The sequence below is a fragment of the Schistocerca nitens genome, chromosome 7, assembly GCF_023898315.1.
Source record: "Schistocerca nitens isolate TAMUIC-IGC-003100 chromosome 7, iqSchNite1.1, whole genome shotgun sequence".
Lineage (NCBI taxonomy): Eukaryota > Metazoa > Arthropoda > Insecta > Orthoptera > Acrididae > Schistocerca > Schistocerca nitens.
The window spans coordinates 258,148,901-258,174,441 of NC_064620.1; positions in this window are offsets into that span (position 1 = coordinate 258,148,901).

Genomic DNA, 25,541 nt, shown 5'->3' on the forward strand with positions numbered 1-25,541 from the left:
CACACACACACACACACACACACACACATGTTGCTGATCTCTGCACCATTTTCTGTACGGCAACTTCCCATTTGCTATCCTGAAAAACTGAGTCAGCACCCCTCCATAATGAGTGAGATGTTAGAAAGAGGAAGAGATGTCAGTATTGTGCTATGCATAGCTTGGGTGTAAGTATTTCTAGAAAGGAATAAAAGAAGGAAAAAACATAAAGTGAAGGTGTTTGTGAAATGTTGGACATTTTATATTCATTATTGTTATTATTTATCTGTATAACATTTTTTATCAAACCCCTCCTCTGTTTTGTCTAAGTGATCCTTCAATATATAAAATGCATTGCAAAACAGGTACTTTTTAGCTGCCTTCATAAATAAGTGTATTTTTGCAATTTCTTTAATCACTTTTGGTAATTTATTGTACAGTTTTGTTCCTTGGTACGTAAGCTGTTTTGAGATTTATGTTTATTTTTTCTTAGTAAATGTAAGTTGAGTCTATCTCTTTTTGCATGGTCATGGTCAGAGCTATTTGTGCAGTAATTACCAATGTTATTTTTGGTGTGTACAACTGACTGGTAAGTGTATTCACATTGAGCAGTTAAAATCCCCAGTGTTCTGAACAGATCTTTACAATGAGCTCGACTAATACTTTTGGCTAATATCCTTATGGCTCGTTTCTTGAGTTTGAAAATTGTATTCATATTTTGTGCAGTTGTTCCCCAAAAAAGAATGCCATAGCTAGGAATTCAGAGTGCATATTAATAATATGTAACTAAAACACACTGCATGTTACACACTGATGATAGGATTTTAATGGCATAATAAGCCGATGACATTCTGTTTGAAAGTACCTTTGTGTGTTCACACCACTTCAAGTGAGAATCAATATTCATTCCTAGAAAATTTGCATTTGTTACACAGCCTATAGAGATCCCATCTACATCTAATTTAACATTGTCATTTTTCCTCTTCAAACTTAAATTCATGTCATTAGTTTTATGTTCAATGTCACTTTATTACTTACTGACCAATTATAAACTTCCTTGAGAATTTCATTTGCTTTCTTATCAAGGAGTTCGCTTGTTTTCTCAGTGACTACAATATTGCGGTCTTCAGCAAAGATGATTTTTTCACCATGATTAACACTACGGGGAATGTCATTGATGTACTGTATATCAGGAACAGTATTGGTCCTAATAGGCTACCTTGCAGAACCCCCATATTATGTATTTTGGTTCTGATAAATGTTTTAATAAATGTTCACATCTGTTTAAAGTATGTGTTATCTCTACTCTTTGTACCCTATCTGTTAGGTATGATCGAAACCAGTCGTTAGCTACCCCTTTTATTCCTACTACATTTTTTTTATTTAATAGAATCTTGTGATCGACTGTATCAAACGCCTTAGAAACATCCAAAAATATGCTTGTGACACATTCATCTTCATCAAGAGAATCAATCACAACTTTTGTGAATTCTACCATGGCTTACTCCGTATTTTTGCCACTTCGGAAACCAAACTGTGATTCGCTTAAAAGATTGTATTTATTCCGGTCATTCATTAATCTGTCTTTCATAATTGCTTCTACTATTTTTGAGAATGCTGAGAGCAGGGAAATGGGCCAGTAATTTTCTATGGCTTCTGCATTGCCATTTTTAAGCAAAGATAGAACTCTTGCCTGTTTTAACTGCTCTGGAAATGTCCCTGGTGTGAAGGATTCATTTATTATATTTGCTAACGGGCCTTGTATAATCCCCATGCATTGTTTCAGTACACACACTGGTACTTCATCTAAGACAACTGACATTTTATTTTTTAGTTTTCGAACTGTTGTACTGACTTCATTCTCTACGGTTGGAAGTAACATCATTCTATTTAGTGCCACATTATTTACAGGTGTTATATTTGTTTGGGGGAATTTTTGCTGTAATTTCTCTGCAGTACTAGAAAAATGCTCGTTTACGTAGTTTGCTAAGTGCTGTGGATCATTTATTACGTTATCCCCCTCCCTTAGCAGTTTGTTATCATGCGTTTGTTTGCCTCTCGCCGTTTCCTTTTCTACAACTTCCCAGACTGCTTTGCTTTTATTCTCTGCATTACATATTATTTTGTCATTAAATGAATTTTTTTGCAGTATTCAGCACATTCCTATAGATCTTTTAGTATCTATGATAGAAATTTAAGAACTCTGGATCATTTTGAATCTCTTTCATGGAACTGAGGTGTTTAAGTGTTTGTGAGATGTTGATACAGACATGCATACTTTTTGAAATGCCTTTTCAGAGTCAAATTTAAACAATGTGGAGAATTTAGAGTATTTCATATTCACATGGATTTCCTTATACACTTCATCCCAGCTTTGTTTTTCTAGTTCTTTTGAAAAATCTTTTATTTTGATTTCTGATAGATGTCGTTTGTAGGCTTGTAGTTTAGGGTATCATTCGATGTCTGACTTTACTGTTGTTATTTGACAGAGATGGTCCGAGATCTTTTACAGCATCATCACATTTTTCCCTGTCCATATTTGTGGCCACATGGTCAATTACTGATAAAGTCGTTGTGGTAACTCTTGTTGCACTATTGACCAATAGGGACATGCCAAAACTTTGAAGTATGTTTACGAAGGTGCTGCTGGATTCATTTATGATGTTAGTGTTGGTGTTAATGTCCCAACACAGAATTAAGTAGACGTTTAATTACACTTTTATTGCGACAATAGCCACTGATGAAACTAGCAGCAGTCTTTTTGAAACAAATTTTGCACTATCAAGGAAACTTGAATTGAATTTTTTGTGTTTATGTGAAGCAAAATTTCGGGTTATGTCGCGATTATCGGGAATTCAGCTAAAGAAATAATTTTTTACAAGAACAAGCACTGCTAGGACGCTAATATTCAATTGTGTGGCAAGAACGGACACTATAGCAAGTATACAAAACAAAGAAAATTTAAATTTAACACTATTTCCTCTTAAATAAGTTCTTTCAGCGGATGAAAAAATTACCTGTGATCTCACTCAGCGGCCATCTTGGTTATATACAGATACAAAACTGAATTGGACAAGAAACCAAATGAAATGCAACAACTTTGTGGTGACATTTTATAAAACCATTGAGTAGTTTGGTATGAGGAACCCACAGTTCCGACGGCTAGTTGCGGATAATAATGTAATTATGATTTATTGAGTTTGTTACAGCAGTCGCGCTTGTTTCTGTGAAAATACTTTGACAACAGTTAGTAAGACTGTAATACGCAGTAACCAATTCGTATAAGGAAAACTCAGAGTAATACTACTCTCAGACAGATCCTAATGTTCTGTGACCTGGTTGCCGTCGCTGCAGAAACAGCTCAGAATAGCATTGTTCTGACGCTTATCCTTTGCATTTAGAGAAACTATGCACAAGCTTTTAATCAATGCTGTTGTACATGTCCACAATTGCTGGGTATCACTGTTAACGTATTTTGATCGAATAAATGTAGCCGAAACAAGCGAATAGTATTGTCACACAAAAATTCAGCTCATTATTTAGTTTTTGTACTGTGCATTTCGTAGGATTACTGGCGTGTTGCTTGAGACAGCGGTAGACATCCAAGCATAGTCCAGCTAACACATCTCTAGAAAATTGTTGACAAGTTAATATTAACTGAAATAAGATGGAGGACCTTCGGTAATTTCTAGAATACCGCTCTGTTAATTCCCTTGGCAGTGTTGGCTATTTGATTTCCTGAATGAAGTTAGTTTTTTATCGTACTGATGTGATCCGTTATCCTTTTCTGGAACAGATATTCTACCTGTTAACTAATGTCGATAAAAAGGCAGTCGTGAGCGCTGGCGCCGTGGAATTTCTCCCAGTACGTTTCCTATCACATTGCTGCTTTCAGTTATATTATTAGTTCTCGTGTTTGCTGTGTATTAGTAAATTCGCCCATCCAAACATATACTGATCTGAAACAGAAGTGTGAATATAAATATGATAGACGTTAAAGCATTGAAGTATGCGCTGCCTCTCATGTGCTGTAAACGACTCAGGATGCCGGATTACTTAGTCTGTCTATCTTTATTGGTGGACTTTAGTCTCACTTGATGAGATATCTTCCGCTGATCATTTCTTTTCATTTGGTAATGTCTTGGTTTCCTAGATACTGTAATGAAGTATGATATTTTTGTGACACAATCTTATTACAACAGTCTGCCGAAATGGTTTGTGAAAGGTGCAATGGTAAGTGTATTGAAATCTGTAAAGTTTTTTCATTGCACAAAAGCACCATAACCGTTAATCTCCTTGACAATCTTGTCTTATCTAAGAGGGCAGCTGGCATCAAAAAATCAATTCATGATTGACGTGAAGTACCGTCAAATTGTAGATACTCAAGAAGCTCATCTGTGTTGTTTTTTAGCCCCCTTATCTTCTTATGAAACAAATGAATTTAATTTTTCTGTAAGCTGTTACATGTGTTTTGGTCCTATTTGATTCTAATTTCTTTCAAGACACTGTGTTTATAAGAAGATTCTTACCTACAAAAATGCGTCTGTTTAATTCAGTAATTACATTGATTTTGCATTGCGTGCTTGTGCTCTCCTTCTCTTAGATTTTCAGCAGGAAGCTCATCTACTTTATCCTCCCCCCTCTTGTTCAAGTACAGACCGTGATCTGTAATCCCCATCGCCCAATTGTAGTAAGTGGTACAGCACAGATAAGAGACTCTGTTTCATTCAAAATCAATCCACTCACCTCTTTGTTTGCACAGCTGATAGCTGTATTAACCCGGGGCTGGTGATGGCACTGCAAAATCTCCACAAACCCCTGACAAGTGTGTGCTGTTGCTGCTCCTATTTCTTCTAGGTCACCTTTAATACCGTAATCTAAAGTGTTAGGCAGATTCTTTCCAGCTGCTACTACTAAAAGTACTTCATCCTGTCCATCAAAATCTCGGCACAAGATGCCCACGTTCTCCATCATTGCCTAAGTTAGGTACCAGGTTCCACGACGCTTGTGGCCTCTTATTCTGCACCTATCCTTTCCTGCAGCATTTCGCCTACGCTCTTTTCATGACGTAGCTGCAGAATTCCTTTCTTTGTACTTGACATTTCTACTAATGGTTACCTAAAGTTGTTCCTGCGAATCTGCTGCACTCTAAATTGCTCTACAACCGGCGAAGGCTCTCTTCCTGAATCAGGTAACACTAAAGATAACTGTTAACTGGAACTTGAAACTTCATTTCCAAGTATTTCTTTTTTTGCTTCTTTTTTGTCACCCTTTCCCATTTCCCAATGTCACCTTCCGCCTTCGATTCCTGCATTTCAATTTTCTTCCCCTGTTCCACGATTCACTAGTCTCGACTGCACAATCTAAAACTCCACAGGAGAGCCTCGTGTGCCATGTTACTGGCGGAATAGCTACAGTTCCCATAGTGAAACCCCAGTTGACAGTCTTCACGTGCATCCCAATACTAACTAATCTACAGACACATCTATAGGTATGACACATTATGCTCGTTTTACAGTAAACCTAAAAACACTAACACACGCAGTGAAGTTCGTACTAGTTAGTACTTATGTTCCTGTATGTAGTGTAGCTAAATAAATAGCTAACGTCTAGGCGGAAGTGGAGCATTAGCATATGATACTTTTAAAAAGCTTGTTCTGGCTGCAGATTCCGTAATGAATACCTTTCACATGAGTCAGATAGCTCCGAAGGGCATTGAAGAAGTAAATGGTGGTAGCAGTCTTAATGTCAAGGGGTCTTTTACTCTCTTTATGTGATTTGTTGAGGCAGCAGTCCATCACGTTTAGTATCAACCTCTTCATCCCACAGCTATCCTTGCATACTAAGTCTTCAATGTATGTTGTGTATATTGATATTCTGTCTTTTCCTACAGTTTTTACTTTATGTGATACCCTCTACCAATAAGTACTTTCCTTGCTTGCAATAATCTCCTTTTTATGTTCGCGATGCTCCATCTGCCATGTTTTAGTTTGCTCCCAATGTGGCAGAATTCCATCAGTGCATCACATTTGTTGTCACTAACTTTGATGTTAGGATTATCGCAAATCTCCTTTATGATTTTCCTCATCACGTTCTTGGTTTTTTGTTTCACTTTCAATCCACATTGTAGTCGGTAGACTGTTTATTCGATTCAGCTGGTTGTACCACAGCAATTTTTTTTCCGGTATGCAGATCTGCCCAATAAATAAAATCAACTCACCAACGCTGTGTGAAAACTGCAAACAGTAATAACAAATTCCAGTGACTGCTATTCTAATTAACTCAGTCCCTTTTGAATTTGCTACGGTGATGGGTTCTTGTAACGTTCTGCTGCCCGGGGCTTTCGGTTGACTAACAAAAGGTGAGAGTGTATAGTGGAGCTGCACGTATCATAGAACCGTTTCTACCAGCCGAACGTAGCGCGAGAGAGAAGCGAGCGCAGCCCAGCCATTTATAAAATTTTACTGTGCGCGAAGAGTGAAGAATGCCTTTCAGCAAATGTAAGACCTGAAGGACACGAGACAACACAATGCTACTAGCGTGGGACCTAGCCATTAGGCCTGACGGAGGTAAGCTCAAATTTTTGCTAAACATGTACTAGAAAGATTCCTGATTGACTGAGAGCAGTTATTTTGATAGCGGGCGAGAGTTCCCGCGTATGCATAACTGCATATCTTCGCACTGGCCACGACTAGAAATCTGTCACATAGTTGGGGAGAAATTCTAGAATCCTAGAAGTCATCCCTGATGGCTTACAATATGCGCACATATTGTTATTCCTTAGACAACTAATACTATGAACTTGGGCTATGCTGGCGTGATTTCTTATAGTAGTAAGGTAATCGTGGGACTTACGAAAGTACGTGCCATTTCTGATACTGTTCATGCTTCGTTTAACCACAACCAGCCAGACGCTGTTGTTGTGCGCAAACTCTAAACCTTATAACTAGTGTTTGTGAACCGAAAGAAGGGAATTGAAACCGCATTGCAATAGATAATTACAGTTATGCATTATTAGAGGCTTAATGACATTGAAACATGTATTGAACACTAAAGGGTTCATCACACAATGAGACCTAACCCCGATATGAAACTTCGTGACAGATTAAAACTGTGTGCCGAACCGAGACTCAAACTCGGGACCTTTGCCTTTCGCGGGCAAGGGCTCTACCATCTGAGTTACCCAAGCACGACACACGACCCGTTCTCACAGCTTCAATTCTGCCAGTAACTCGTCTCCTAGCTGCCAAATTTTACAGCTTCACAGAAGAGCTTCTGTGAAGTGTGGATGGTAGGAGACGAGGTACTGGCAGAATTGAAGCTGTGAGTCGTGATTGGGTAGCTCTGATGGTAGAGCACATGCCCGCAAAAGGCAAAGGTCCCGAGTTCGAGTCTCAGTCTGGCACACAGTTTTAAACTGTCAGGAAGTTTCATATCAGCGCACACTCCGCTGCTGAGTGGAAGTCTCATTCTGGAAACACCTAACCCCATCTTCATAACCACGCCAGAATGACAACAAGAAGCACAAAGAATTAGGGACACCAAAAAAATGGAAGATTCTACCAAACCATAGGACCTATAGGCCCAACATGTAACTCTGCTAATCCAAGCATATCATGTACCCACCAATAAATATGAATTAATATTACTGGCAGTATTCTCCGTCGTACTGAGGTCAGAAATTGAGAAAATGAAATCTCGACAAAGAAATGCAGTCATTTATGTATTGCACATGGCTTAAACACCGCCTGTCATCAGAGTGTAGGCGGACACAGAGAGATATTCGCGGTAGATGTTTAGACAGGTGATTATTACTTCCATCTCGATCAGATCTCGCGAGCGGTACCTACTAAAACTCATCCGAAAATAAATTCGAAAGCACACGGTTTAACAATTATAACATGAATGTTATCGGTCAAAGAACGAATTTAATTCAATGAAAAACACGTGAAATTATTCATTTACGAAGAAAGAGAAGACAGATGTGTTCATATTCTTAACTATATAGAGACCTGAAACAAATTTTATATGGATGTGGAAGGCTACAGGGTTAGCACAGCTCAATGTGTTTCAAGTCAACCTGCTACCACATCTTTGAAACAATCAACCTAACCTATGCCTGGGATTTCTCCTTATGGTCATAAGAAATCATTACGTCTTTTTACTACGTTGTCATATTGTCAGGCTTAATTCTGCCATCTGTATGAACGGTGTGGCATTCTTAAGTATACCTTGCAATATTATTGCAAATTGCACTTTAAAGAAGCAATAGTTCCACTTTCGTTCCTTGAAGTCAATTAAGTAACCACCAAATGTTGATCGGTGCGATGAACTGATTCATATGAGAAGAATAAACTTAAGTGTTACGTTCACATTAATAATGTAGCCCCATTTCAAAATGGGGTATGAATAAAAGTCATAAGATTATATGTTTCAAATGGAATGAATAGACTCGCAGATTACCGCAGCACACCAAGTGGCGAAAGGACCCCATAGAACAGTATAATACTAGTTGTAATAGTTTAATGTGTGCTACCTTCATTAATGGTCTGATGGACCTCTGGCGTCTCAGACGTAGCCAAAAATCGTCTACTTATCAGGATTTTTACCAGTAATGTAAGGTGTAGGTCATTTAGTATCGACTCTCTTTCAAATATTTTTATTTTTTTTCCGTGTTAGAAATTAATTGTTTTTTCTGTTAATGTAACTTATATGGATAAATGGGGTATAACACAATTTGAGCTAAAATGTGACGTACGATTTATAAAGCGTACAGTCTAGCCTATATCTATCTGCACCCACTTAATTGGTCTGTGGATCACCCTTCAAATGCTTTGTGCATGATGTAAGACTCCACTTTCAAACTATATGTCTGGGCTCAATCTATAATAGCAAGTGGATACATTGAACACATACCGGTAATTGTTTCTGTATGAGTTCTGATTTATCTTATCTAATCGCAATGTAGTCATGCCTTCCTATTAAAGTGAGTGGAAACCAAATAATTTATTTTCTTGTCCTGAGATATGAAATGAACGTCAATAAATTCTGTTAGACGGAAACAAATTTCTGAATTTTGGGTGAGCGTGCTCTTCTTCAGATTGTGTTGCGCTATGTAAAAAAAAAAAAAAAAAAGAAAAAAACTTGAGAAATACTAGCAAACACAGTGTTTATATTCCTACAGATACCCATAGCATTTTCAATAATTCTAAAAGTCGTCGTTTTCTGTAAAACTTATCAGAAAAACGTTTACGTTTAAAATTTAATTGGTGTGTATCGTTTATTGATGCAAAGTTAGTCTGAAAACATAGAATATTTGGCATTATAAATAGTGTGAATACGCGGTCAATGGTTCATGAGTTTTTTATATAAATTCCTTTAATAATCCGAATCGAAGCATTTTAACAATCATTGGTTACTGGTTTCGGCTGAAGTATTACGGAACATAAAATTGTAAAATAGTGTAAACCATAACTGCAAATTTAACAAGAGGGAAAGAAGGCAAATACATACCAATTAATAAAATGTGTCCCTTGTCTAATCACAAGATTGAGTGAACACGTATTGTCATCAGTATAACGCTTGTGCAGGAAAGTAGCGACAGGAGAAGATTTTTGTGTTACAAATAGATGAAACAGTACGCATTAGCAAATTACACTTTATTTAAAGTGTGATTACAGCGATGCCGCCTGTCGGCTTATAGTTTCCCTGTGAGCCAGAAGACATAATACCAGTTAATCTGTTGCTTTTTGTGAACTGAGTGTGGTGTCACCGCCAGACACCACACTTGCTAGGTGGTAGCTTTAAATCGGCCGCGGTCCATTAGTACATGTCGGACCCGCGTGTCGCCACTGTCAGTGATCGCAGACCGAGCGCCACCACACGGAGGTCTCGAGAGACTTACGAGCACTCGCCCCAGTTGTACGGACGACTTAACTAGCGATGCACACTGACGAAGCCTCGCTCATTTGCAGAGCAGATAGTTAAAATAGCCTTCAGCTAAGTCAATGGCTACGACCTAGCAAGGCGCCATAGCAATTGACAGTTATCGTATGAAGCATGTCTCATCAAGAACGATGTATACAAATGATGGATTAAAGTTAAGTATTCCAGAAGCTACGTACTTTTCTTTATAGCATTCATTACGTATCCTGTTTCAGACCTATCTCTAGCCTGCGTGAGTTTAACGCGTGCATTCGGCCTCCTCAACCAAGTAGTGTGCGTAGTGTTGGCTAACTGCTAACACTACACTGAGCACACACCACTGTTGATGACTGGTGCTACGTTATGGATGAATGTTTGTTCACTGTTCTGTACTGGCCACAGAGCACACGTTGCTGTCCAGTGGTACGAAGTTACTGTACAGAGTATTTGACGTTCTTATGTGTTTGAATAAGATTGATTTTCTTCTTAAACGTATGTTACTGCTAGCCTTATATACATTTTTAGGTACTGCTTCTGTATGTTTCATTGATTTGTCACTTGAAAAATTTCAGAATATTTCCACTGGTCTTCTTCATGCATAATGTAATGCGCTTTATTAGTGCTTAGTATTCATTGACCTCCATGCCATACGTTGATCATTATTTTCAAGTAAGCTGAATCGCATCACGCAACCGCATGCTGTTACTTGCCTGATTACCTCGTTGGTGGTCTTCCTGCCCACTTCAGAGCATGATGATGGTTGCGGTCCTATTCTCACACCAAGAAGAGATGAAGAGACTGTGTTACTGAAGTGGCTTTCAAAGGTTACAGAATGAAATAAAACTTCTTAAATTAGAAATGACTGTAGTCTGCAGTATCTCACACTAGGATCTGTTAACACTAAACATGTCACTTTCAGCTATTTTATAAAAGCGCATCAGTTCTCTTTGCAACAGCTCTCCGGCGAAAACTGTCCATTTGCTGCCACTCTCCTGCCAAGACAGTAGACAACAGAGGTGTAACATACAAATCAAAAGAGTTTACATCTGATAATAACAATCTCTGGTACATATGTTAATATTTAGTAAAACAAAATGTAGCATTTTAAGTAAATAACTTGATAAAATGCATGACACACAAATGCTGACTCTCTTTGTATTTTATTCCGACTGGTTTCGGTCAAAAACCATGTTCACAATCCTCCAATCAAATATTTTCAAGAGGACAAAATAATATACATGTAAAATTTGATTATGTAAGGCCTTTTAGACACTTAAATTCTCTGTGGTAACATTATCCTTGTCGTCATAAAGACTAAAGTGTAGCATTCTAACAATAAAATATTACAAAGTTATCATAATATAAATATCCAGTTCACACACACAGTTAAAATATATTAACTCAGTTTACAAATATTTTAGGAAAAAAGTACCATCCATTAACACAATTATGTTTAAACTCCATACTCGACACCAAAAGCTATTTTTTCGTAAAAATCTGTAAACTGAATTTTCCCTTTTAACTACACATTTTAGCGTAAACTGGGTATTCGCAGTATAGAATTCACTACATTTTGATAATGCGTTGTATTTTACTGTAAAGATGTTATTCTATAGTTCTTAAGACAACAAAGGATGTTGGAATTGTAGAGTAATTAAGTATGTAAAAAGACCATTATGTAATGTAATTTTGAATGTTTGTTATATTGTGTTCTTGAGAAATTTTGTTTGGAATACAAATTTGTTACAAGATGTTTCATTAGTATTATCTTCATCCGGGCTATGAAAGTAATAACTTTACAGCCCTTGATCATTGAGTTGTTCGCTATGAGTTCTGGCCATGTATTACCAATGTATGTCTCGTGTTGGTTCTTTTCAGACAGTTGCTGTTTAAACATATATCGTACATGTACAGTTCGGAATCAACGATACTTTTGGTTTTTATGTGAAATATTTAGAGCAGATTAGCTTTTCGATGTAAGTAGTGTTTCTGTTATTACATTGTAAATAATATTGTGATCATGTAGGTCATTTGGTTTCTATATTTCGACATGATTTTCGCTTTTTGTCACGTACCCGACAGTGGTCATGTTTTAGAAACGAAATCCGGTCGGAATGAAATATTAATGAAGTTAGCATTTGAAGGCCATGCATTTTATACAGAATCTACAAGTTTATAACTGTCTTAACAAGACGTTTAAAATGCGTCAGGATTAATTTCAATATGTAGAATGTGAATATTTAACTACTTAATATCTACTTTCTATTAAAATGAATTTATATGATTTTTATGTCACTGTAGCCTCTTGTGCTCTACACTGTTTCCTCCTTTATGTTCCATTTTTTGTAGCATTTAAGATATGAAGATTGCTGATAACTCAAACGAGACTAGTAGTGAATAGTGATCTACAAGATTATACATTGAAGAGGCAAAGGAACTGGTACAACTGCCTAATATCGTGTACAGACCCCGCGAGCACGCAGAAACGCCGCAGCGCGACGTGGCATGGATTTGACTCATGTCTGGAGGGAAATGACACCATGAATCTGCAGGGCTGTCCGTACATCGGTAAGAGTACGAGGGGATAGAGATTTCTTCTGAACAGTATTTGGCGAGGCATCCTAGATATGCTCAGTAATGTTCATGTCTGGGGCGTTTGGTGACTAGCGGAAGTGTCTGAATACAGAAGAGTGCTCCTGGAGCCACTCTGTAGTAATTCCAGACTGCTGAAAATGCCCAAGTCCGTCGGAATGCCCAATGGACATGAATGGATGCAGATGATCAAGCAGGATGCTTACGGACGTGTCACCTGTGAAATGGTTGAAATGGCTCTGAGCACAATGGGACATAACTGCTGAGGTCATCAGTCCCCTAGAACTTAGAACTACTTAAACCTAACTAACCTAAGGACATCACACACATCCATGCCCGAGGCAGGATTCGAACCTGCGACCGTAGGTCACAAGTCAGAGTCAGATCTAGACGAATCAAAGCTCCCACATCACTCCAACTGCACACACCCCTCACAATTACAGAACCTCCATCAGGTTGAAAGTCAGGCTCGATGGATTCATGTGGTTGACTCCAGGGCTGTTCATGTCCATCCACTCGATTTAATTCGAAACCAGACTAGTCCGACCAGGTTACATGCTTCCAGTCATCAACAGTTCAATGTCGATGTTGACAGGCCCAAGCGAGGCGTAGAGCTTCGTGTCGTGGTCATCAAGAGTACAGGAGTGGACCTTCGGTTCCGAAAGCCTATATTGATGATGGTTTGTTGAATGGTTCGAACCCTGACACTTGATGATAGCCCAAAATTGAAATTTGCAGGAATATGCTGAAGGGTTGCACGTTTGGCACGTTAAACGATTCTCTTCAGTCTTACTTGGTCCTTTTGTTGCAGGAATTTTATCCGGCGGCAGAGAGCCATCGCTCGTGCGCCGACCATAACACCACGTTCAACCTCACTTGAATCTTGATAACCTACAATTGTAGCAGAAGTATCTGATATATCGACTGCGTCTCACAATTGTCGAGTTCTGCTTGTTTATGTATTTCTGTATTTGATTACGTATATTTATATCAGTTTCTTTGGTGCTTCAGTGTACATAATAAGGTTTAAAGTTTAACATTATCACAGACCGATTGCCACCACCCCGACCACCTCTGGAAATAATATCCGTACGGAGCGTTGTAAGAGAGCACAGAGGCCAGTGATCCTGACCAGGACAATGGCCCCGATTCGTCTCCGCTCGATCTGTGCAGAGGCGGTGTCGTGTCGAGCGGGAGTAATCGAAGACCGAAAGGGGATCTGGGACCCTGGGAGCGAGCTGGCCGGCCAGGCAGTGGAGGATTACACAGGCGACGGGGTGCACGAGCGCGCCGTGCTAAGCCCTTCATCCCCCCCCCCCTCCTCTTCCTGCCCGCCACCGAGCCACGTAGAACAGGAAGCGGTGGCATCGGCGGCGGCTTGCCTGCATCATATTTTACCTTGAGGAATAGCGGCGCGTGGCTTAAATTGATGCCGAGCTATCTGGACCGCTACTCTGCCCCGTTCGCTAACACCTCACATACCCATTTATCGGCGACCGTGACTCCGGTAGGCGAAAGCTTAGTCCGGCACAGGCACGTGAATATATCGGCTGGCCGTTGCCCGAAGACAGGTTGTTTTGCTGTTTTGCATCCCTCAGCTTCTGCCGCTATATGAGTTACCAGCCACGAATTTGTTGCTACGTGAGGCTGCACCCTTAACTCTCTCATTTATTCTTACCCTCAAATTGCATTTAAAATTTTATCAATCGTACCATTCCACCAGTTAACATGATAGCCGAGTGTTTCACCTTCTCCAGGCTACGCTGTGTTACACGAAAAATATTTTTGGGGTTACGCTTCACGTTTTCTCACTTCGCTGTTCTCTTTGTGGTCTTAAAAGTGTCGAATTTTTGGGACTAATTTCACCCTATCATTCCAGTATTTTATATGTGATGTATTAATCTTAACTTCCTTATTTTCATATCCTCTAGGGGATCGCTGTTTTCTCTAGGAGGTGGCCGTTTTCAATTACTTCTCTTACAAGTTCCAGATTTCGTTTTCGTTATATGTAGTGCTTATTCAACTTTGTTGATCAATGCTATATCACATCGACTGCATCAGATGGTTATGTCAGTTATTATTCCGAAATCTTTCGACTTCTGCCTTTTCTTGAAGAGAAAGCCATTCGCAACTGTAATAAAGAAACAACTCATTAGTTAACTTCTACTCCTGCTCTAAATTCTGGAGAACTATTTTGGGGGTATCCCCATTTCATTTTATACTCTGTGTGCCAGAGATTTGTTATCATTTTGTACAATGCGATGGACAATCCTTATTATGAAGATGTACACAGTCGAGAGTCAGTACCTAGTTTCTTATAGCAAAAAAATATGTATAAGTCCGGAATAAATGACGCTTTGATCATACCATTCCTCTCAATGTACTAAACACAACGGTTCCCTCATACCAGTCCACTTGGACCACTTCACTAGCCCCAAGGTTATTCGTGCTTCGCCATCTTCACATCTGCTGGTGTGTGTATAACTATTATAAAGAAAATAACCGACAAAATATTAGGCAGCAGAAACATTTTTAGGTAAAAGACCACACACACACTACAGATTTCATTATATACGCTAACAATCCAAAAGGATTCATTCCATCTCCCTTTCGTCCAATAATTCCACATGTGTTTTACATATCATTTCTGATGTGACTGTATTTTACCAAAGTTATACAAGATGATTAACATTTGTTACAATTCCAGAATTAATATTGCCTGCGTATAACCCAGCATTCTGCCACATCGAGACAGACATAGCAAAAGATAGTAGTCACTGCAAACATATTTTTTGCGTTACTGTGGAAGATATGCGCATGGGGCTTATATTCCTACAATTCTCAGTCACTGCTGGACTCTATAAACAGGCATTCGCAGAGTAATCCACCTCTATTTGGAAGCAACTGCCGGTTCAGTTTTTTCACCGTCTTCGTGATGCTCTCCAGTGGATCAGACTAACTTTTGATTAGTGGTTTTGCCTTTGTACGCACTAGAAGCGGACTAATCTGTTTAAAATTTGATTGGTAGTGTAAGAAGGTCTTAACATACCATGACTTGGACACCTATGCCCTTTAATGCACAACGTTTTGATCCTTGTGTGAATTTTAGGAACGCAATCTTACTAAAACGTGATTATTGAGTTTCCTGAGCAGTACACACTTACTTTAAGAGCACTACGTTTAATAACAGGCAACGCAAGAAGAAACTGAATTTAAGTGAATAGGAGATTTCATGTACGTTCTACAGCAACGTGGCTTGTAGCCAGCTGACACTCTTTGTGAATGTTAGCCTAAGTCAGCAACAGTAAAAGTTAAATATAATGCATCGAACGTATACACTTCTGCTGAACGAGGTACAACGTCTCTGCAATCTAGAAGAGCGTCAAGGCTTACCTTATCTGCCCTAAAATCACAGAAAGAACGGAGTGTATAATATTCAGTGTTGGATCCTGCCCAGTCGTCTCCTGTAGGGTGTCTAAGAAACTGTTTCCGCGAATAGCTAGACATGATACAAGCAAATCATATGAAGGGAGTTTATTACAGTATTGAAACGACAATACTTAACTTGCATATGTACAGGGTCGTGTTGCGAGCAATTGGTGACATGCATATAATGAGCTTCGTCCGAAAAATATAATTTCCATGCAATTAACTGATATGGATAACGAGTCACGGCTCTTCTAGTGAGACAGAGGATAGACAGCGCGTCGCTTTTATTCTCTTCGTGGAGAGGCCGCTCCTGTCGTGGTGATGTCCTCGTCAGCGTGCTTTTGGCTGTCTCCGTCTCACAGCAATCTCTGCAGTATCGTTCTTGATCTTCGTGCCGGTGCTTGTTACGCCAGGACATTCAGAATAGGGAATGCTAACTTCGATGTAAAATGCTATACGAAGATGATGCGATTCATCGATTATTGGGAAATGTTGCGTTTTACACTGTGCTATTCTAAAACGGTTGTGAGTCCAATACTTGCCAGCGCATTTAAATAACACGTAAGTGAACAGGGAAACTGAACTGAGAAAATATTTAAATATTGTCTTATATAATTTAACCTACTATAACAAGTAAACACAGAAACATACCCTATCTGAGCACGAGAAACACGTGGCACATAAGGTTCAGATGACTCTGAGCACTATGGGACTTAACTTCTGAGGTCATCAGTCCCCTAGAACTAAGAACTACATAAACCTAACTAACCTAAGGACATCACACACATCCACGCCCGATGCGGGAATCGAATCCGCTCGGCCACATAGGCCGGCACGTGGCACGTAAGGTTCAAATGCGTAATCAGTATATAAAAAGAAATCAGTACAAGTAGCAAATCGTTTAGAAATTGTAACTGATGGGACAAATGACACTATTGATGGTGATACGCCTCGGATTAATTCACTTAAGAAAGCTTCTCTACTAAGCCTTTTATCTTCTACCCTCACAGCCGAACGGTGTAGTCGAGCGGTTCTAGGCGCTTCAGTCTGGAACCGCGCGACCGCTACGGTTGCAGGTTCGAATCATGCCTCGGGCATGGATGTGTGTGTTGTCCTTAGGTTAGTTAGGTTTAAGTAGTTCTAAGTTCTAGGGGACTGATGACCTCAGAAGTTAAGTCCCACTGTGCTCAGTGCCATTTGTACTATTTTTGTACCCTCACAAAGAACCAAGAAGCTGGAGGACACGTGGACTACGATTCATAGCAGTTTCGCAAAGTGGATCAGCGAAAAGTTAACCATGAAATGCAAGTACGTCACGAATGGTTAACAAAACGGTATGTTAGGTGTCCATTGGCTACAAACAACCAAACTGCGTGAAACCACCTCATCGAACAGTACCTCAGTGACGCCACATTCAATGTCGAACCACGTCTTGTCTTTCTCACATAACACACAAGAGTATAAACTCGAAAGCAGGTTACAAAATCCTTTTCCAGCGGATAGAGCATTCATTAGCCCGTTCAACGTCAAGTGCACAGCATAATGTCAGTAAACCTTCACTGACTAAACTCCAAAGATAACAAGTATTTCTAGTCGACGCTGGATAAAGAATCATCTTCCAATAATCCTATGATAACCAGTATACGGAATAACTGAGATGCAGAAATTGTAAAATGAAATATTGAAATTTGCTATTTAATAAACAAATATCACGTTCCATATGCTCTGTTACTCCTGCCTGGTATGGCTCTAATAGATTTTAGCAATATTATTGGATGGATAGCACGAGTATAATTTCAAACATAAGTCGTAGACAGGATATATTTTCTCAGTACCTACTTTAATACTACACAATTCACAATTAAGTGCTTGACAATTTCTCGACCATTCCGCGAATACCATGTGATAAAAATGAACATCTACATCTTCTTATCTCGTGATAATGGAAAACGATGTGCCTTTCTTTCAACTTTTTCGACGAAACTTTCTGGCAGATTAAAACAGTGCGCCGTACAGAGACTTGAACTCGGGGCCTTTGCCTTTCGCCGGCAAGTGCTCTCCCTGGAAACTTTATCGGTGCCCTCCGTTAATCCTATATGGCAACGATCCCACAGCAAGCAGTCATACGCAGAACAGGACGGCTATGCGTAACGTAGACAGTCTCTTAACAATTACTAGAGTCTGATACGTTCTCTACACATGATTCATCCTATGTGACCATTCCATTTCGTATCCCACGTAGTGTAACACCCTGGTATTCGTATGAATTAACTGCTTCCACTTGTGACTCACTGAAATTGTGCTGCAAGAATTCTATGTTACTATGTTATGTGAAACGAATCGTTACACATTTCTAAACATCTCATGAAAGTTGTCAATCATTGTAATACTTTAAAATTTGAACCCTTATAGTTGTATATTTGTGCAACTTTCTTCAGACAGTGTTTCGGTCGAGATAATTGCGCCATCTACTATGAGTCCGAGATTACTATTAATATTGTTAGCCAGATTGTTGATATACAACGTGAACAGCAAGCCGCTTCCCTGTAACAAGCCTGAAGTTAGATCTACATCTGTCGTTGACTATTCACCAACACAAGCTGCTGTGTCTTCCTTCTTATGGGATCATCAACCCTATGTAAATTTTATTTCAGACCCTAATCATTGTATTTCATTAATAAATCCTGGAGTGTTACTATATCAAGTGCTTTTCGGGAGTCAGGAATTATTGTATGAACTTGACTGAGTGAACCGTGGCCTTCGAGATCTCATCTGAGAAGTGTTTAATCTGTGTTTCGCATAATCGATGCTTACGTAATCACTGCTACTTATGTTGAAAGATGTCATACTGTTCGAGATACCTCATTTACATACCTCTCTGCGTTTGCACTAGAATACGTCTTCAAATTCTACAACACACGATAGTGGACGTAGCTCCGTATTCTGTGCTTTCTGCCAACTACTGGGTACAGTTTCTGTTCGAGGAAATAGACAAGTCCTATGGTTAAAAGTGGTTCTGAATCAGATTAAGTTTTCACATTGAATCTGACAAGTATTCCATGGGAATCTGGGTCTTTGTTACAATTTATAGATTTTAGTTCTTCCAGAGCGCCAATGATAACCACATCATCCATCTTTGTAATGATGTAAAAATTATTTCCATCAGTACTCCAGGATCTTCAATTGAAAGGAACATTTGCAAATGGATTTCACAAGTATTTTTGAAACAGTGTTGGAGAGAGTTAGCGATCACAATGAAGTATTTGAAATGAATTATAAAACAGTCTAGCAGTGTAGATCGTCAGGCACCCTTATTGATGGAGAATGACTGTGCATGTAGCAGGAAATGCTGGATGACGATGTCAGCTGCTGAAGAGAACAGAGCAGCTGTTCCCTAAATATTGGAGGCTCCGCCTACAGCTGACAACATGATGTCAGCATTAGCCAATCAGGTATAAATCGAGAGAATTATGCACAAAAAGATGTACCTAATAGCAAATAGAACGTCAAAACTATGTAGTATAACCGTATAATAAGAAAGAAACAGCTTGGTCACACAACTATTGTCAAATAAATATACTAAGGGTTTTAAAAAGGATACACATAAATATCACATTCGTTATGGATAGGTTACCCTCTACGGGTATGCTGGAAAAATAATTACGATGTAGTTGGCTTCTACAAAGATGGTGGACGTCCTCCAAAGACGTAGAATCTTGGCTGTTTCCAAAGCGATGACATTGAGCACCGATAGGTTATGTCCCGAAGACGACCTTCCATAAATGTACGAACTACACTCATGCTGATAAATGAAGGATAATGCTCTTACATGATGAAACAACGCTCTGGTGGGTCGTTTGCGGGTTTAAATCACGTTGGGGTACGACCATGCGCTGCATTTGACCAGCAGCCGTCGCACGGTGGTGCAGTGAGTAAGTGTGCAGACGTTTTAAGACGTGCTAATGGTGACTGTGTGTTCAAAATGGCCCAAAAACACAAATTGATGACGTTATGGGGGGTAGAATACTAGGGCGACTGGAAAGTGGTCAAACACAGCAGGTCGTAGCACGGGCCCTCCGTGTGCCGCAAAGTGTGAGCTCAAGATTATGGAAACGATTGCAGCAGACAGGAAACGTTTCCAGGCGTTACAGTACAGGACGTCCACAGTGTACAACACCACAAGAAGACCGATATCTCACCATCAGTGTCCACAGACGGACAGTACTGCAGGTAGTCTTGCTCGGGACCTTACTTCAGCCAGTGGAACTCATTCTACAGACGACTGAACTGACATGGTTTATTCGCCAGGAGACCTGCAAGGTACATTCCACTGACCCCTGGTCACAGGGGAGCCTGTAGAGTCTGATGTCAAGAACACAGTACATGCTCATTGTAACAGTGGTCCCAGGTTATGTTAACTGACGAGTCCAGGTATAGTCTGAACAGTGGTCCTCACCGGGTTTTCATCTGGCGTGAACCAGGAAACATATTCCAACCCCTTAATGTCCTTGAAAGGGACCTGTATTGAGGTCGTAGTTTCATGGTGTCGGGTGGGATTATGATAGGTGCACGTACACTGTTGCATGTCTTTGACGGAGGAACTGTAACAGGAATATCGGAACACCATTTAGCACCAGTATGTCCGCCTTTTCAGGGGTGCACTGGGTCCCACCTTCCTCCTGATGGATGATAACGCACGGCCCTACCGAGCTGCCATCGTGGAGGAGTATCTTGAAATAGAAGATACCAGGCGAATGGAGTGGCATGCCTGTTCTCCAGACCTAAACCTCTTAGAGCACGTCTGGGATGCTCTCGGTCAACGTATCGCTGCACATCTTCAAACCCCTACGACACTTCAGGTTCTTCGACAGGCACTGATGGAAGAATGGGAGGCTATACCCCATCAGCTCCTCCACTTGATCCAGAGTATTCCCGTTTTGCGGCCTGTGTACGTGTGCATGATGATCATATCCCATATTGATGTCGGGGTACATGCGCAGGAAACGGTGTCGTTTTGTAGCACATGTGTTTCGGGTCGGTTTTCTCAACATATCACCAATATCGTGGACTTACAGATGTGTGTCGTATGTGTTCCCTATGTGCCTACGCTATTAGCCCCAGGTTTTTGTAGTGCTACGTTGTGTGGCACCACATTCTGCAATTATCCTTAATTTATGAGCATGAGTGTAGTTTGTTACTATGAAGATTGTAGATGCTGATACTGGGCTGTTCCCATTGAAGCAGCCACAAATATCGATAAAGGAGGTGGAGAATCCTCCATAGATGTAGCCCCGGGACATAGATAAGCAGTATTGTTAGTGTATGTATCGATGTATAGTAAAACAGGAGCGGTATGAGTAGCTATCAATATTGAAGAAAAATACATTCCCTTATTTCTAAAATACATCACGTGATAACTTGTGAAAATAAATAATGTCGATAAGCAATAAATTAAAACGATTCAATGAAGAACACGCATAAATTAAAAATCCAGTGCTGAGACTGACATAATGTGCCAGCTTTTTTACAAAAGCCATAATATTATACAAAATGCAAGAATATGTATGAAATTAAAAAATCTATGATTAGCTACCATATTTAAATGAAATAACAAATAAGCACAATAATATGGGTCACAATGAAATGAATGTGAAGAAGGATTTGAAACAGATTTATGCAATGATAAAATCATTACATTGGATTAGGCATTCTAAAGCGGATCGTCAAAAATCTCAAAGAAATGTTTGTCTTTGATGTCTAGCTCCTCATTTATAACAGATGAACGTTAAATATTGTAACGTGAATAAATTTAGATTTCTTCTAATGTATTAAGCAAGAGCATTTCAGTTGCAATGCGTAAACCTTTCGTACTGTTAGAAATGCATTCACCAGAAAGGTAATTTCATCAAGAAGCTGACCAAACAAGAATTTGGTGCGTGCAGCACCATAGTATGCTCTGTGAGACGTATGAAAAACGTTCCGTCGGTGTGTCCAACGATTTATTTATCGCTATCGTTGCACAGTACTTCGTACATGCCAGAATTTTGGCAGTTATTAAATTCGTCTATTGTGTGATTCACTTGATTTTCTAGTAGGTTGTTAGTTGTGAAGGCTGTCGCCAGATTTGTGTTTTTGTTTTTTAATAATTGGGTTATTGTCTGAAATAAGTCCCATGTCAGTTACTTTAAAACTTCCTATTGGTTTTGGTAACAATGTGGGTATATCTATGTCTTCTAACAGTATATCTTATTTTTTTCTTTTTACGCATCCTTCTATTTTACATTCTTAATTATATTACAGTTCAAGGTCTGAAGATGATCATGTAATGATGGAAACCGATCACCTTTCAATAAATGTGCCTTGCGATCTAGACTGTTTTATAGTTAGTTTCAAGGATTTCAGGAGATCTGCTTTTAACTGATTACCCTCACTTTCAGTTCCTTGGTTATCCTAGACCGTCTGGACACTATCTGTTCTGCTATTGACAGCCAATACGTACGAGAAAGGTTGATTTACGTTCTGTGATAGGCAATGATATAAGATTCCGCTATGGCAGTTAAATACTTTTCATTTAGGATCTTTCTATCTGAAGTATCGCCTGTTGGTTTCTGTCTCGCGGTTTTGGGCCGAAGTTCGTTTAATCGGTAAGCAATCGTCGGCCGAAGATCACGAGAAAGAAGCTAAGAGGGAATAAGTTAACAAGTAGCTACCAAAGCCTCAACAATTTGGTATCTTTCTACCTCCATCCCAACGCACTTGTGTAGTTGCTTTAAGAAGTTTCTTTACAGGGACTACATACCATGCAATGTCACTCACATCGTGAACATATCTACCGGGCACAGTAGAAATCTATCTAGTGATGGAAAACTGTACTTGTAAACTAGAGCCAGCGTTGCTTTCCACGCTCCTGACTAGAATTAAATGTTTCGAGGTCATCGTTGAGATATGATGCTACAGCCCCTTTATCTCGTTTACTGAACATATTAATATTTTAGCTTTCCTTTGCACTTCGGTAATCACTACATTCGACTTTTGTTCAGCACTTCTAATCTGCATTCAACCCACTTACAATTTGTTTTGAACCAAATTTTTGACTTATTTTAATAGATGTTTTACTTTTACTTTTTTATTTTTACCGTAAACCAATCTCTCTGTGTCTAGGAATAGAAACATTGGTAAATCGCGTTCACTCTCTGCGGAATTCGTCCTACAGCTTGTAGTTAGCTAAAAATTCTACATAAGCAGCGTTCGAAATGCGTGTCCAACTGTAACAGCTGCTGTGCTCTGCTGACAACTGCGATTCTTGCCAAGCAATCATGGATGGTGGCAGGGGAGGGAGCGAGAGAGACAAACTTTGGCTCTGCTGCCCGCAGCTGAAAACCAGCAGCGCGCCCTAGATTCATCAGGGCGGCAACGGGCGTAGCTGCGTTGTAATCAGGTTGTCGCTACAGGGAAATCCCGTCGGCTGCCAGCAGCACAAAACACGCTACTTGGACTTGCAAGCCGACACAGACAAACACATACACACACACACACACACACATACACACACAACGAAGTTTAACAGCGTATCGCCGATGTAGCTTCGATTTGCGTCCTAGTGCTAGTTTCTCTTCTGATACGATTTCGTTCGAGCAATGGCGGATGCGAGCAAAGGCGAAAAAAAATCTCTAGCACCTTGTCACAGTTCATCCTGTCCATTCCCACGTTCATCCTAGCACGTGAACTGTAACGAAAATATCACTGTTTGTAACAAATGAGTTAATCATGAAACTGTACAAGTCTTTCAGTTCTATCAAACAAGGATGAACTGAATAACGTTTAAGAGTGGATGAGACGACCCTGTGAGTAATGAAGAGGTACTGAGTCGACTCAAAATCAAAAGAAATTTATGCCGCTATTTGACTAAAAGAAGGAACAAGTCAACAGGACGCGTCCTATGGCATTAAAAAATTACTTAATTTGTAAAGGTAGGAAAGTGAGGGGGACGACTAAATGTAGTTGACAGAGAGGAACGGTTAAGTATAAAAACAGGTTGAGGCCGATGAATGCAGCAGTTAAAAAATTGTTAAAGTTGCTCTAAGCACTATGACACTTAACATATGAGATCAGCAGTCCCCTAGACTTAGAACTAATTAAACCTAACTAACCTAAGGACATCACATACATGAACGCCCGAAGCAGGATTCGGACCTGCGACCGTAGCAGCCGCGCGGTTCCGGACTGAAACGCCTAGAACCGCTCGGCCACACGGCCGGCGCAGTAGTTAAGACCGAGCAAGGTGCCACATTGGTTAGCTCACTAGATCTATTCCGGCCGTCTCATTTAGGCTTCACCGTATTTCCCCATATCGTTTTAGGTAAATGTTTGAATGGTTCCTTTGAAATACCACGGCCCATTTCCCTCCCCCTCCTTGAAACCATCCGAGTTTGTGCTTCGCCTCCAATGATCTTGGTCTCGACGGGACCCTGAACACCCTTCATGCGTTCATTAGTTATACAAACAAGACGAGACTTGTAAGTCGTCAGCTGTTATTTCATGCCGTCTATTCAAGCGCTTGTCTTCCTCGAAGAAGTTGTAATCATTTATCAGTCTGCTAGGACAGCTTACCTTTGGGTGAAAACTGTGACCTTTACCTCAGGAAATGTGCTGAGGTTTGATTCGAGTCAGCTTGACGACAGGGTCATTTTGCGAGTCAGCATAGTTAACAGACAAAACACTTTCTCCTTCCACATGTCACTGTGAGGACGTGATGATCTGACTAGTATAGATATTTTGTCTCGTGATAATGAAATGGGAAAACATTGGCGCAACTTAGCTCTGGATTACGGAAGGATGTTTGCTGGCTACTTACTTGTGCTGCGTGTACGTAAATTTACGATACGCGTTTCTCCAAATTATGGAACATTAGATTTCTTTACGCGATATACTTTGAAGTCTTGTTTAATTTGAGCAGCGTTAAGTCTTTGTTCGAGTTTACAGTCTTGTTAGAACTCAAGGGAATAAATGTCCAATTTTTTATTCACTCATCCGAGAGAATTGCAAGTTGCTAAGAAATGTTAGACTTTTTATTCAACTGACGAACAATGCATTAAAAATTAATGTCATTTGAGATTCTTATTAACTTATTTATCACTCACATTGGTTTATGCGACATACTCCATTCCACTGCTACACCTAAGACATAAAATCGAGTCTTCAGTTTCATAACTATGGTGATTCTAACAACATATGTTGGTGTGGTACTCCAATCTCCGTGAATACATCTGGTTCACAGATGTCCTGTTTAGGGAGCTAGTGGAGAAACGAAGTGTAATGTGACATGTCAAACACCAACAGCGCTGCTATGGCTTTGTCCCTTTCTTTGTAAAGAGGCATTCCCCGGTATTAACAATCATTTTGTATTGGACTGATGCCAGCATAATGTAATTTCTGAATGGTGATCGGATGTGAATATTGGGGGCCATACACCTCGCGAAACCTATATTGTATGTACTGTACGTCCTCGATTCACCGCCAGTTGGCCCAATTGAAGGAAGGTAATGTTGACTTCGGTGCTTGTGTTGACATGCGACTCATTGCTCTACAGTACTAGCATCTAGCACATCAGTACGTAA